Source organism: Falco biarmicus, chromosome 1, assembly GCF_023638135.1.
Source record: "Falco biarmicus isolate bFalBia1 chromosome 1, bFalBia1.pri, whole genome shotgun sequence".
Lineage (NCBI taxonomy): Eukaryota > Metazoa > Chordata > Aves > Falconiformes > Falconidae > Falco > Falco biarmicus.
This window is the reverse complement of record NC_079288.1, coordinates 120,487,478-120,500,856: the sequence shown is the minus strand read 5'-3', so window position 1 is coordinate 120,500,856 and position 13,379 is coordinate 120,487,478. Positions and strand designations below refer to the sequence as shown.

The 13,379-nt window shown below is 37.3% G+C and overlaps 1 long non-coding RNA gene across 1 annotated transcript; it reads right to left on the bottom strand.

The window, feature by feature from the left end:
- Positions 1–1,905: 1,905 nt before the first annotated feature.
- LOC130144324 (uncharacterized) lies at positions 1,906–12,957 on the bottom strand. The gene is made up of 3 exons (XR_008820087.1): positions 12,807–12,957; positions 3,761–3,823; positions 1,906–2,411 (listed from the first exon to the last, which is right to left on the bottom strand). It is a non-coding gene; the product is annotated as an uncharacterized LOC130144324 (long non-coding RNA).
- Between the last annotated feature and the right edge of the window lie 422 nt (positions 12,958–13,379).

The window sequence follows — 13,379 nt, the reverse complement described above, 5'->3', positions numbered from 1 at the left end:
TCTTTCTCATTAGCACATATCATGTATAATTACAGTTTTCAACAGTGTGGGAAAATAATGTGAATGGGATCCATATGTTCAAAATAAAGCTCAGTGTTTTGTTTACATATTTCATGAATTAAGGCACTCTTTCTTTTTCCTTAGCTGCTGGGAGGTTATCTTGATAATCATCCTGTTTGATAGCTACTACTTGTTGCTATGTAAAATGAAATTGTCACATATATAATCAAGTTGGAGGTTTTCTCTGCAAGATACACATCACAGGAAAAGAACATGTATTAAAAATCTCTTTGCGTTTTCATGGAGGAAATAAAAATACCTGATTATAATTCTACCTGTATTACTACTGAACTCAGAATGAATAATGACAAAACTGAATCCCCTACCAGTGACATGATTTTCAACGCTGATCTCTTCACAGAATCACGGTAGGTTAAGTAACATGAGAAGACCATTAGGGATGGAAAATCTTGACAGCATTAATAAAGGGGGATATTTACAACTTATATTTCAACATGAGTAGAAATTTCATCAAATACCATTCATTACTATAGCAGGGTATCCAGTTTCCTTCTTCACATTTATAAGTTTGATGCTTAACATAAATACTTGTTTGTTACATACTTAATCAAATATCTGAAGAGTCAAAAAGAAGCATTAGGTCATGCAGTTATACTAGAGATGAAAATTGTTTTGCTCTACTTTTGTAGAATTCTTCATTATAATTAATTTCGCTGGGTTTTTTTCTGATAGTGAAGTGCGTTTTGAATTGGGCATCTGATATCAAGTAAAGGCTATTACAACACACAGCTGAAGACATATTTGGTGGTAAGGTGTTTTACATTTTAGTAGTCAAAATACACCTTTATATCTGAGTTGCCTTGTACTTAATGTCATATAAGATCATTTCAAGTTCAACACCTCCATTGTTCTCATTAATCCTTTTAATATTCAGCATGGAGAGTGCCAACAGGTCACAAAAGTTACTTTCCTTTGTACTGTGAAATTTCAATTGGATTTGAAAGAAGCTCTGAGCTCCTGGGGCTGCGACCTCAGTCAGGAAGCCCGTAATTTCTAGTGTTCAGTGGCAGGAGGGCAACGAGCTCCTCTGTCTCACGACCAACCTCAGAAACAGCCACATCCCTTGAGACTGAGTTTTAGAAAGGGCAGCTTTTCAGCTCAGTTGGTTAACATTTATGTAAAACCTCTTAAAATCTCTAACAGTAATGCATACTGAGATTGTTATATTTGCACATAATGGCATTCTGTTCACACTTTTCTCCATTAAAAAACAGGCACCTCCAAAAAGAAGATGTTGCACCCCAGGAATGAAGCTCAGTTCTGAATTTAGGATACCCTGCCCCTCTAAGCTTCCTTTTTTGACTAGGTTAAATGTGCCCTGATACAATTTTAAAAGCTCTCTCCCTCTCTTAAGGTTCTCTCTCTGTAAAATGGAAATCATAGCCCTGTATGTCAAAAGGAGATAAACACTTTAATATTCTCCAGGTACTTAGCTGGAACATTGATAAATATCTTAAATGAGAGAAAAAACAAATGTATAATTCCACATTTAATTCAGGCTTTAAGGATGTGAAAGGGCTTTGCAGTGAGTGAAAACAAAGAATAGTAGGAAATTGCTTAGAGTATGTGTGAACGTGTAATTAAAGACTATACCTTAATGCAAATGGCAGATGAATTAGGACTGCAAATCCACTTACTGTTAGCACTCCTTGCTTCAGAGAATTTCACAGAATAATGTTCTTTTAATGTATTTGCAAGTAATGATGTACAACCCTATACATACATATATATATATATATATATACACACACACACACTTTTAAGCACTGAATGAGCAATGGATCAAGTCTTTGATTCGGGAAAGATTTACTGTATAACAACTATAGGAAATAAAATCTGGATAAGAAATGTCTTTTGTACTGAAAATTAATTTCAAAACAATTTATTCATGAAGTGCTAATAAAAAGCATAGATTTTGCTTTCCAAGTTAAAATTCAAACAGGCATTATAAAAAAAAAAAACAAACCACACCATCATCTTAAACCCATTTGAACCAACTCAGTCAAAAACTGCATTTATTACAAACTGTAACCTTGCGGTCATACTCCTATTGTTATTTACCCACTGTTATGATGATTTACTCAGCTGCCACCCCACAGCACGCATTCCCTTTGGGTGCATCTGCCCTACCCTCTTGGTGATCTGATGGCACATTTCAGACACAGTCCACTCATCACCCACCCTGCAAACACGGTGGTGCACAGTGGATTCCTGCTTTCAAGCTTTCGGGCTCACCACAGGCAGGGTTGAGACCAAGCTGGAAAACACACAGGGAAGGTAGGAATACTCTGTTTCTGTGGTTTTATGCGGTGTGGGTATGACCATACCTGCTGTTGTTGAGGGAGAAAAAAAGGCAAAAAGGAGAAAAACAAACAAGAAACCAAAACAAAAATGAGAACATACACTCCAGCACAAGAGCAATGGTCTAGGTAGTGACTATTTTGCCTCAAAGTCCTTCTCAGAAGCTACCCACTCTGCCTCTTCCCTCTCCTTACAAACATCAGTTTGCTACAGAACAGGATGCACTTCAGAACTGCTCTTCAGCTGATGTTAATTCAGCTCAGTTAATTCAAAGCTTCAATGAAGGGAAGGAACAAAGGGTAAAATAAATAAAAATAATGAACGAATTGCTTGGTTAGTGTAATTGCATATGCTTCAATAGAACTACATTAATTTCCAGCAGCTGGAGGTCTGGCTCTTTATTTTTATTTACTTTACCTCCTGTTCTTAATTTCCCACCCTCCCATTTGTTTGTTATTTTCATGTTCTATGGTGGCTTCATTCAGAGTGTAAATTCCTTGGGGAACCACCCTATTTTTTAAAACAACCACGCAAGTCTAGGGCACAAAGTAAATGCATTCCAGTGTATGATAGGTAGAAGAGATGTGGTAGGTATAGGGACTGTACAGAACTGGAACAAAAGGTACATCTAAATCTGGCTCCATGTATATTTACTACCTTGGACGAGATTGTTGACAGCCAGAATTTTTATTGCTAAGGATTATTATGACCAGCCTGTGACAGAGCTCCTTAAAATTAGTAAGTTAATAAATTGACCTCTGCTTGAAAGTTCTTTCTGAATAGCTGAGGTGAGGTTGATAACAACATTTTTTTATTTGTGTTCTCATTTTTTCCCAGGGATTGTTATATCTTACACATTAGAGAATTAGGTATCATTCAGTATTGTATAACTATCATTGCAAATTACCATCTTATTAAAAACACTTGCATGTCAAATTAGCTTTCTTAATTTTTTGGGGAAAAAAATTAATCCATAAAGCAATAACAACTCCTAGTCAAATAGTCCTCTCGGTACCAGTTGCACAAAATGCTTAGGACTAGGACTCACAGGACATAAAACCTGCAATCTTGTAATGAAAATGTGATTAGACCTTCACTGTTCCCATGGGGAGGGAAGGCTTTTTTAATGCATGTAGCTGTCCGGCCAGTACACATGCAGCAGGAGGCTGGGATTCAGCATGCAACATTACTACATAGAAGTATGAAGTTTTTTCCTCTAAACCACTCTGAATTATCTTTATGCAACAGAGATGCAGGTTTCAAAAATGGTTCTTGCTTCTTTCTCTCTGGCAATTTTCAGTTATATTCCTCAGATCTATCTATTGGATGCTCATACTGAAATATGTTAACATATAACACAAAAGAGTGTTTTACTTACCCCTTTACTTCTGTCCTCTCCGTACAGTGTTTCCACAGGTAAAGCAGAACTTCAGGTCACAATCTGACAGGTTATTTTTGAGACATAAGTTTTTACCTTGAAGTTGTATTATGTGGTCAACTTAATGATAAAATATTGTTCATATTAATTTTCTAACAATGCGTAGGAATGATTCAGGTCAAAGTAATCTTGTTGCATGGTTTTTGTAGCAGAAGTTAAAATCTTCTTCTACAAGCCAAACTCATTATCAAAGTGGTGGTATTCAGCACTATCAATGATGGTATTCAGCACTATCAATGAAATTTTAAATACAAATAACAAAGCACTTGGTACATTTTAGCCCTAAAGCTAGACTTATTTGGCAAACCTGCTCATAACTTTAAAAATAAACTATTTTGAGTTAAGTGGAAACATCAATGTATCCCTTTACCCCCCCCCCCCCCCAAAAAAAAAAAAAGAATAAAAAAATTATTAAATAGGCTGTAAATCACTGTCACCCACATTCAAAGATTTTGCTTGCAGTTATTTTTACAGACCATTTTCATGTAAATATGCCATAATCATTTTCCCACTTGGTTTCCATTTCCTTATGTGCAAATGTCATTCTGAGATATAATTTACAGAACGTCATCCCACCAGTTTATACTAATGTGGCAGTGTAGGTGGAGGAAAGTGAAAAAAATTGGTTTGTGGAAGAAAGACTGATTGCAAAGGAATCTGTTGCTACTCTGTTTTAAATGAGGACTCCTCTGTCAGAAATTAGGTTATTTAAATGGTAGGTAGAATTAGATTCTTGACAGAAGAGTATTACTGTTATTTTCACATGAATCTGTTATTTCTAAGGTTTTGTGTTAAAACTTGTGGATGATGTAAGGAACCTAAAAAATGCAAAACTCACACCATCTCCTACCGATCAAAAGCCCCTGTATTCCCCCCTGAAATTAAGCTAGCTCTCATGTAAGGATTTAACAAGGACAGCGGGTCAAAGACTGAGCTGAAGACGGAAGTTGAAATGGAAGTTGTAAAATTTGGTCTGGGACTATTACAGAGCCAGTAGTTAATGAGTTTAGGCCAACAGTAAATCAGGAAAGGTCTAGCAGAAAAGGGACTAAAGAGCTCAATGTTGTCTATAGTGTTGTTCTCTTATTTCAAGAGCTTTCACTCTCAAAGTCGTTAGGGTAGATGAATTTGTTCAAAGTCCCAAGGGATTTGATCTTTTACTATCAGACAGGAAGAAGAGTAATTTTTTCAATACAGACTTTATCTAGTTTATGATTCCTCTGAAATGTATTTGCATACATACTTATATATATTTACTATGAGAACCTTTTCCATGAGAAAAGATATAAACTGTTTTTACCAATAATTCATTAAAATTTATCATAGCTTTACACTGTAAATATCTGTATGAAAATGTTCCTAAATATAACCGACTTTATTACTGACATAAAAATGACTATCAGGTTTTGAAATTTATTTCTCTTATCTCAGTTATTTTGTGTTGGAGAGGTCTGCATGCACTTCGAATGTTAGCGCTCATTAAAGTCTTAGTCTTAAAATCCCTGGTGAGACAGACAGTTTTCCTGGGATGAAGCCCACCTAAATGAGACCAGACAGATCTGGTGAAGCAGGAGACAGGGAACATAAGAGTTTACTAGGGGGTTACTAGGTTTGTTTTGCTCTTCTTGTCTGCTTTTGTACTAAACCTTTCAAAAATTGCGTCTTACTGACTTGTAAAAAGCTCAGCCATAAGTTCATCTAGGTACAACCTATGAAAGACCTCTAAATAAAGGTTATTGTATGGAAAATACAAGTTTTATCATATTTCATACTTAGTTTTTCATCAGACAAAATACAAAACATAAAAAACCCTAAAAAGCCTATAAAACCCAAAAATATGCAACGTTTTGCCTTTTTCTCAAATTAACAACTTGGCTTTTACATCAGTAAAACTGAACTGTATTCAACAATGTTTATAGATGATTCTTCAGCTTAAGCACAGGTTACTAAGTCTTTATTCCAGTTTTCAGTTGTAAAAATACAATTTTAATAACAATTTTTAATATTCCAGTATCTTTATAATTAAATTCAAAATTACTCCGATTTAACTTGAGGCCAAAGATTTGATTCATAAGTTATTAACCCTATTGTCAGCAGCATTTTTCCTATAAAGTACTTATTTTTACTGTTCCTGAAATCTGTGAAGTAAAAATGTAACAAAAATTTAAAAACAATTTCCCCTAGTTAATTAGTTCATCATGCCGTAAATTCCTATCACAATTATAAAATGCCATAAGTACCACTGACAATGCGTATTTCCCAATTATTAATTGTTGCTGTCATTATTAATTATTTTGTGCTGTCAGGTAAGAACTGAAGTTATCAAAGTAAAATGAGAACTCATCCCATTTGACTCAGTCTGGTCACATAATTAGTACTCATTTATAGACTCTTCCATTAATGGTGTCACTGCATTTACAGACTACTATAGGGAGGGGAAATAAATGTCCCAAATCGTTTCAGGCCTATATAATGTGTAAATTGCAATTCCAGGTACAGTGGTAACGCCATTTATAGTGCAGTTCTGTGGGGGAAAAAGGAGTTCATTATAACTATGCTATATATTTTTATTAACCATTCTACTGCAGCTGAGATATTGATAAGCCTCTGCACTTTAATAGTTAAGGCAGGAGTCTCTCAATATTGAAGTTTTCCAGTACTAGAGAAGAAAATTAATTATTTTACTGTAATGGTAAAATTGGGAGAACCCAGAGCGCACCTTTATAACCAGTTGGCTATAAATATATATGCTTAAAGTGCCTTTAAGTGCCATAAAATACAACATGCTATCTGACCCTGTAAAGTAAATGTTATGTTACTGTAGCACAAACCATTTTCCTTGTCCTGCCAATAGTTTAAAATAGATTCCTCGCAAGCAGGCGGGGGTGTGGTGTGTGTGGGGGTGTGTGTGTTATGTATAAATTCTTATTGCTCAATAACAACAAGTAGAAGAAAGGCAAAAGCCGTGAAATTTTTAGGTCTTCTTTTTGCCTTTCCCAAATGTAAAGCCCTTTTCCATGGCACATGTGGTTAACTCAGCACTGCATGAATTTTGGTCCATTTCAGGGGCTGAGGGCAGGGTAAATGCGTGCAACAATTTGCCTTTGAATGTCTTTTGCACCGCCTGCATTAATTGTAGCAACAAGTAATACCTGTAAGTCATCACCACCGTGCAACAACTACAAACACTTAAATTCCATTTAGGTTTTTCAGACTGTGGAAAAGATACAGAAGTAGATTGTTGAACTTCAAGAGGTAGATTTTGTTGTATGTAAGCGTTCCAAAGAAAAGAATTAAAAATATATTCTGCTAAAGGGACTCATCTGAGCAAATAGTTTAAACTCCAGAATTTTGAAACTCAAGCCCATAATCCTTGTGTTTATAGACTAATGTAGCATTAGTTGCATTTTATCAGAAAGCAATTTAATTTTCAAAAGGGATAAATGAAGCAAATGAAATAAAACAGCAAAGGACTCTGATTTTTTTTTTTTTTTTAAGTTCAGAGTTTTAAAACTGAGCTTTAAGACTATACTACAGTTTTAAAAAACAAATAGGGAAACATCAGAAAATAAGTTTTTTCCTTCTCTTTCAGATGGTATGTGAAAACCCTTGAACAAATGCATGTCTCTGTATTTTTACAAGAGTTTCAAGTTACAAACTGCATTCTCTAACTATTACGAAAAACCATTGTATTTGGTGGCAGTATTAAATTATTTTATTGGCCTAGGATGTGTACTAGTCAAAGCAGAACTATTTGGTCAACCACACATACAGGACTGTTTACCCATGATTAATATAGCACAAGTTAATCACACGTGAGTAGTATGTGCAGACAGATAAGGGGCTGATTGCAAGTCCCAGATTTACCTCTGTGATCCGTAAATTGTCTCCAGTCAACCACGTTTCCTCCAAGCACAAGGAGATGGAAGGAGAGATAACTCTGAATACTAAACAACCCAGCTTTCGAAAGAAGATCCCCGAATTTAAAGCTACTTTTACTACCTTCTCCTCCTGGCTGTCACAGGTTTGATGGCTTCACTGCTGCTTGAAAGGGCCAGTCTGTGAAAGAACACAAGCCTTTTTGTGTTTGTTTAGTGACTACATAGCGCAGAAGAAACTCGGGACCATAATTTTCAAGTAGGCTGGAAATAGCAGCAGTTACATTCTATTCTAAACCAACAGAGTGTCAACATTATTGTTGAAAGTGCATGAAAAACCACAAAAAGAGAAATACTTAGGAAACTGGGAAAAAAAGGTGGGCAGAAGCATAATACACCCAAATATCCTTTTTATCTTCCTGTCAGCATCTGTAGTAGTCTCAGGAGCTTGCCCGTTTTAAGAGAAAACAGAATCTGTGATTCAAAGATACTCTAAAATCTGAATTTGATGTAGTCATAAAATAACGCAAAACAAGGGAGACACTGGGTCTACACAGCTAGAGAAAGACACCCTTCAGTGACTGAAATAACCGCTGCAAGGTGGACGGGGACAAGCCACACGTGGACCTGAGAACATATCTCCACCCTGATTTGCAGGCACCATCATTTTGTCGCTGTTACTGTTGTCCACAGAAAAAGAATGTTAAAGGCTTTCAGTGCTCAACCTTATACAACATTTGTAAATATATAAATGTTAGTCCCTGGGTTCTAGAAGACACTAATCCCTACAAACCTAAGGGTCATATTCAGAGACAAAATACTGTAAATAGCAGCAGTGTTTACTCATTAAAACAGTTTGCAACACCACAGTTCTTGCTGATTTTAAGAGAAAACAGATTAAGAGAATCTGTGATTCAAAGATACTCTAAAATCTAAATTTTGTGTAGTCATAAAATTATGCAAAACAAGGGAGACACTGGGTCTGCCATGTTATCTGACAGCAATTAAAGAATGTGTAAACAGCATGTATATCCTATAAGGCTGCCTGGAACTCCTAGTTTACATATCTCACATGAATATTCACTACATCTTAGGAAGCTTTTTTGCTGTTTGCCAACTTTGCTTCTAGTGCCAGATTGAAAGGGACAAGGAAATTTTTCTAAGCACCCTGAATGCTAGATTCTAGATGTGGTACTTTGAAATACTTCTAAAAAGGCCATTTTATTTCAAATTCAAAATGTATAAGCATTATGCTTCCATTTCTGCAGTGTCTGGGAAACTGTCCAAATAAAACCCAGGGTTGTACTATCCACATTTTGCAAACATTTCCCAATGTTCTATGCTTTTTTCCACAAGTACTGTAGCCAAATAATTTTTGTCCAAATTAGCAGCAGCCACTCATCCAGAAAAAAAGTTAACATTTTGACATGTCAAAGTTTTGGAGAGGAGGGTGAGGAAGAGGGAGAGACTGCTGTCAAATGCCTACTCTTCTTACGGGTCATGCAGAGACACCAATTTAGTCAGCTGAAGATCCACTGTGAAAATAAAACATTGTACCCTTGTGCACCTTTAAATAGGTACACCAATACAGAGATGTGTACACGTTCCTTGTAAGTCATATGAAACTGTTCAAATATAAAAGACCAGCCTTCCCCCTCTTTAGCCCTAGCATAATAGCTTCTCTTTAGCATGAAGCTTGGATCATTTCTGATTATTTTTTTTTAAACCCTGTTCCCTGTTCTCTAACATACCACCCAGGCAGGCTTTTGGATAGACCTTGTGTGTGTTTAGGTCACAGAAAATTAGTCCCTCTGCTTTTTATGTTATTGAAAGTTTGGGACTGCAGTGCAGGCCGTTAATATTGACATTCCAGGACGCACAACTATTGTTCTCCTTTGAATTTCTCTTATTACTAGTCAGGGCAACTGGTATTTGGACTTCATGAACTTTAAAAATTAATAACCACAGGCTTGTTCCTGTTCCCATTTAAGCTAACAAAACTTTTGCCACAAAAGTAGAGTCCTGGGCCCTCAAGGAGGACTTTCACAAGATTCAGCTTCAGCTTTTGAAGTTCCACATGGTTCAATTCAAAACTTGAGTCACTTGGCAGGAGCAATTTTTCAAATTCTTTTTTGCACACCAAAATTCACATTCCAAAAATTATAGAGGCCAGTTTAAAATAGAAATAATTTCACCAACTATGCCATCCTTTCTTCTCTGTTTTTCCATAGTACCTTGCTGTTTACCGTGACCTCGGCAAATTCACCTGTGACTTGCTGTTATTCCGAGAGGATGCGGTCGCTGTAAGAGCTAACCAGCAATAATGTGCTCTGTGTCACTGGGCACCAGTTCATTTGTACAGATTTACCTATCAAAAATACAGGCAGTGAGGGTGGCTTTTATGTCCTTACAGTCTCACTATACTCTGGCTAAAAATAATACCTGAAAGGGGACTCCTTCCAGAACAGAAATATTCATGTTTGACTGGACCGCTTCCTGTGTGCATCACCTACCCACAAGACGTATCCAGCTAGTGGAAAGTTCTTCTATTTAACCACCAGGATGTACCATCACTACACCTTTGCTCCACAGTGATCACATGCACCACCTTCTTGTGACCCACACCTCCACTCCAAAGGAACAGACTAATTTTGTCCTTCTAAAGAAGTGTGGCTGGGGATTTATACTGTCTGAAGAAGAGGTCACTTTCACATGAAAATCACCTGTGCGATCATTTCTACTTCAGTGCAGGAATAGGATGATGTTCTCCCATGATGCCAAGGAAAATAGCATGGCTGCTGCGGCAAGGGTGAAACAGCTTTCACTGGGGAAACTGACATGTTATTTCTTTTGCAAAAACCTTCAGAACTTTCTGAAAAGGGACTCAGTATTTGGTGAAGCATTAAGGACCTTTTGGAAAATGTGCTTTGCTTCCTAAGAAGTTACTCAGAATGTGGTTCAAAATGTGTTTTTCTAACTAAAGAGAAACGTGTGGTGCATATGAAAAAATACAGAAACCCATGAAAGATATCTTTGTTAAATGTCAGTGATATGTGTCTGTTATTTTTCTGTCTTGCAAGCTAATAAACTTAAGACCAGTTGCTTTACGGACAGGGTAGTTATTAGCTCTCAGTAGAAAATAATGCACCACAGGGAATTTACAGTATAAGAAAAATGCTCTTAAATATTTGGGGCCATCTGAGCCACCCAGGGTAAGTGTTTTCTGGCAGCAGAGGTGTTATTGTTGCCATAGCCCTGCCACATGATGTTATTCTCCTAAGTAAAATGTAGTTTTCCTATTAAAGGACTCTGCTTAAGCCCAGTGGCCAGTAGCCATGATTTCCTTCTCATACCCAGGATGGAGTAGGTGGTTTAGAGGATTGTGCAGCAGCGGCAAAGGAAAAGAGCAAAATTGCAATCTGTGTTTTACATAAAGCAGGTGGACTGCAAATAGAAAGGCATTTCATTTCTGACCATGCTCACAGCAAAGAGAATAGTTGAAGGACTATATTACTGATTAGCGACTGTAAAAGGCAAACTTGTTGCTTCTGTCTTTCAGAAAGAAGACATCCAATCACAAAAATCAGACACTACAAAAACAAATCTAGGAGGAAGTATCTAACCCTAATGGTTTTATTTTCATGGAACCTTCTTTTCGCTGTTAGGTGTCTCCTGGTTTTTCTTAATTGTAACTTGAACCTAGTTATTGAAGATCCAGATTGGCCATAAGAACAGCTACCGTGAAAAACCCAACATCCAGATTATGTGGTGATTGTCAGGATTATCAACCACCTTCCAGACAGAAAAATAAACATGAAATTGTGTTTTCAAACCTCCAAACAATGTCTGGCTGTATACATTCTTGGCCTTAAGCTCTGCTTTTAATAATGTAAATATAAAATGATTCTGCATTAAAACTTGACAAAATTGCTTCATCCCTTTATTCCAGGGCACCCATAGTGAAGTTGAGGGTAAATAGATTAGACCCGCAATGTTATTTTTAGTCATGTGCTTATTCACAAGCAAAGGTCTTTTTAGGTACAAACCAGGTGCAGACCAGCTGCTTTGTTTATCTGTGAAAATGGCCTCAAACCGAACAAAAAAATTGCAGATACCTATCTTTGAATAATAGCATTTCTGTGTCGTACAATTCCTCTGTGTTACTCTTGTGCAATATTTTTCCATAACTAAATAATTGCCAGGCTCCTCAGCTACAGTCAAAGCCGTGCGATACCATCTGCCCGAACATGTTTGATCGTCTCCAAAGGACGCCAGCATGGCCATGCTGGGGTGGTGGCCCCGCTCCTTCCCAGGTCCATAAACTGTCCCAGGAGCTGTGCTTCTGCAAGTGCCGCCATAGGCAGCTAGAGAGCTGAGGGCTGGGAGGGGGCACGCGAGCCCCCTGCCTGCCCCTTGCTTCTTGCCACGCTGACACGCAGTTGGTACATGCTGACAGAGCCATACAATAGCGGCACGGATAGAAAACCAGCAAACTGTGCCAAACAAAACAAGCTGTTTCAGACAAGGACTGTAAATCCCAGTGGAGGTCAGTGTCTCCTTGACCACAAACAAATGATCATGATTAATATTAACACCTAAATTTGTGTATGGGGAAGGGAAGAGATGCCTTAAGCAAAGCTGCTAATAACCTAAACCTTCATTTCACATATCTCACAGTGATTTGCAAGCGGTAGCTTCTGAATAAAGGCCGGAAGCAATATCTGATTGGAAAAATATTATGCAGCCAGAAAGCGAGAAGAACTGAGAGAAGGGAGCCTACAGCACTTGGGACTAAGGGCTGAAAATTTCATCTGATAGAAAAATGAGTGCCTGTTGATCTGGAGAAAACATAATGCAAAACATGTTTGCTGAGTGAGAAAAATGTTGATTGGGCAATATCAAAACCAGCTGTGGTGTGACAGTGGAAAACCAATTAAACAAATGTGACATGGCAGCAAAATAGTCCATGTGGATTGGGGTCTGTGACGTTACTAGAGAGGACAGTGACGGAAAAGTTGCTCACTAAGCTGTAACTGTGACGACAGCATCGGTGACCTGCCAAGGATGGGTGGAATTTGCATATTACTTAATGTTTTTACAAATCTTACCTCTATAATTATGATGCACTTCTCAGCTTTCCAGTGGATGAGACACATCCCACGCTATGGTGGAGATAAGTTACCAACACAAGTAGCCTTATTCACCTGGCAGTTACCTAATGTTCTCCTTTCCCTGGTCTTCCCTTTGCATTTCTTGACACTGATCCTGAAACAAACAAACCAACAACGTGCAACAAAAAAATGATATGCAATGTGTTCTGCCAGACAAGAAAAGTGTTAGATTGTGTTGTTGTGACTTTCAACTCAATAAGAATATATAAAAATATCTCTACATTTTTACTGTCAAGAGCAGAAGACCTTCTATACCTGTCATTCTTCTCCTCTGAAGGAATATGCAGTCTCTTTAATGGGATGGGGTTCATTTCTTTTTGAGCTATTACTACAAGATAAATAATTCTTCTGGGTTTTATAAGACCAAATATGACACATTGCCTCACAGGCTGCATGGGTGAGATACCCTGGTTATCAATGTTTTATAAGGTGGCATGGGATGAGAAACTGTTTTGCATACTTGAAAATACTGGAAAGCTGAAATCCAAACACAGAGGGACAGCAAGGTTT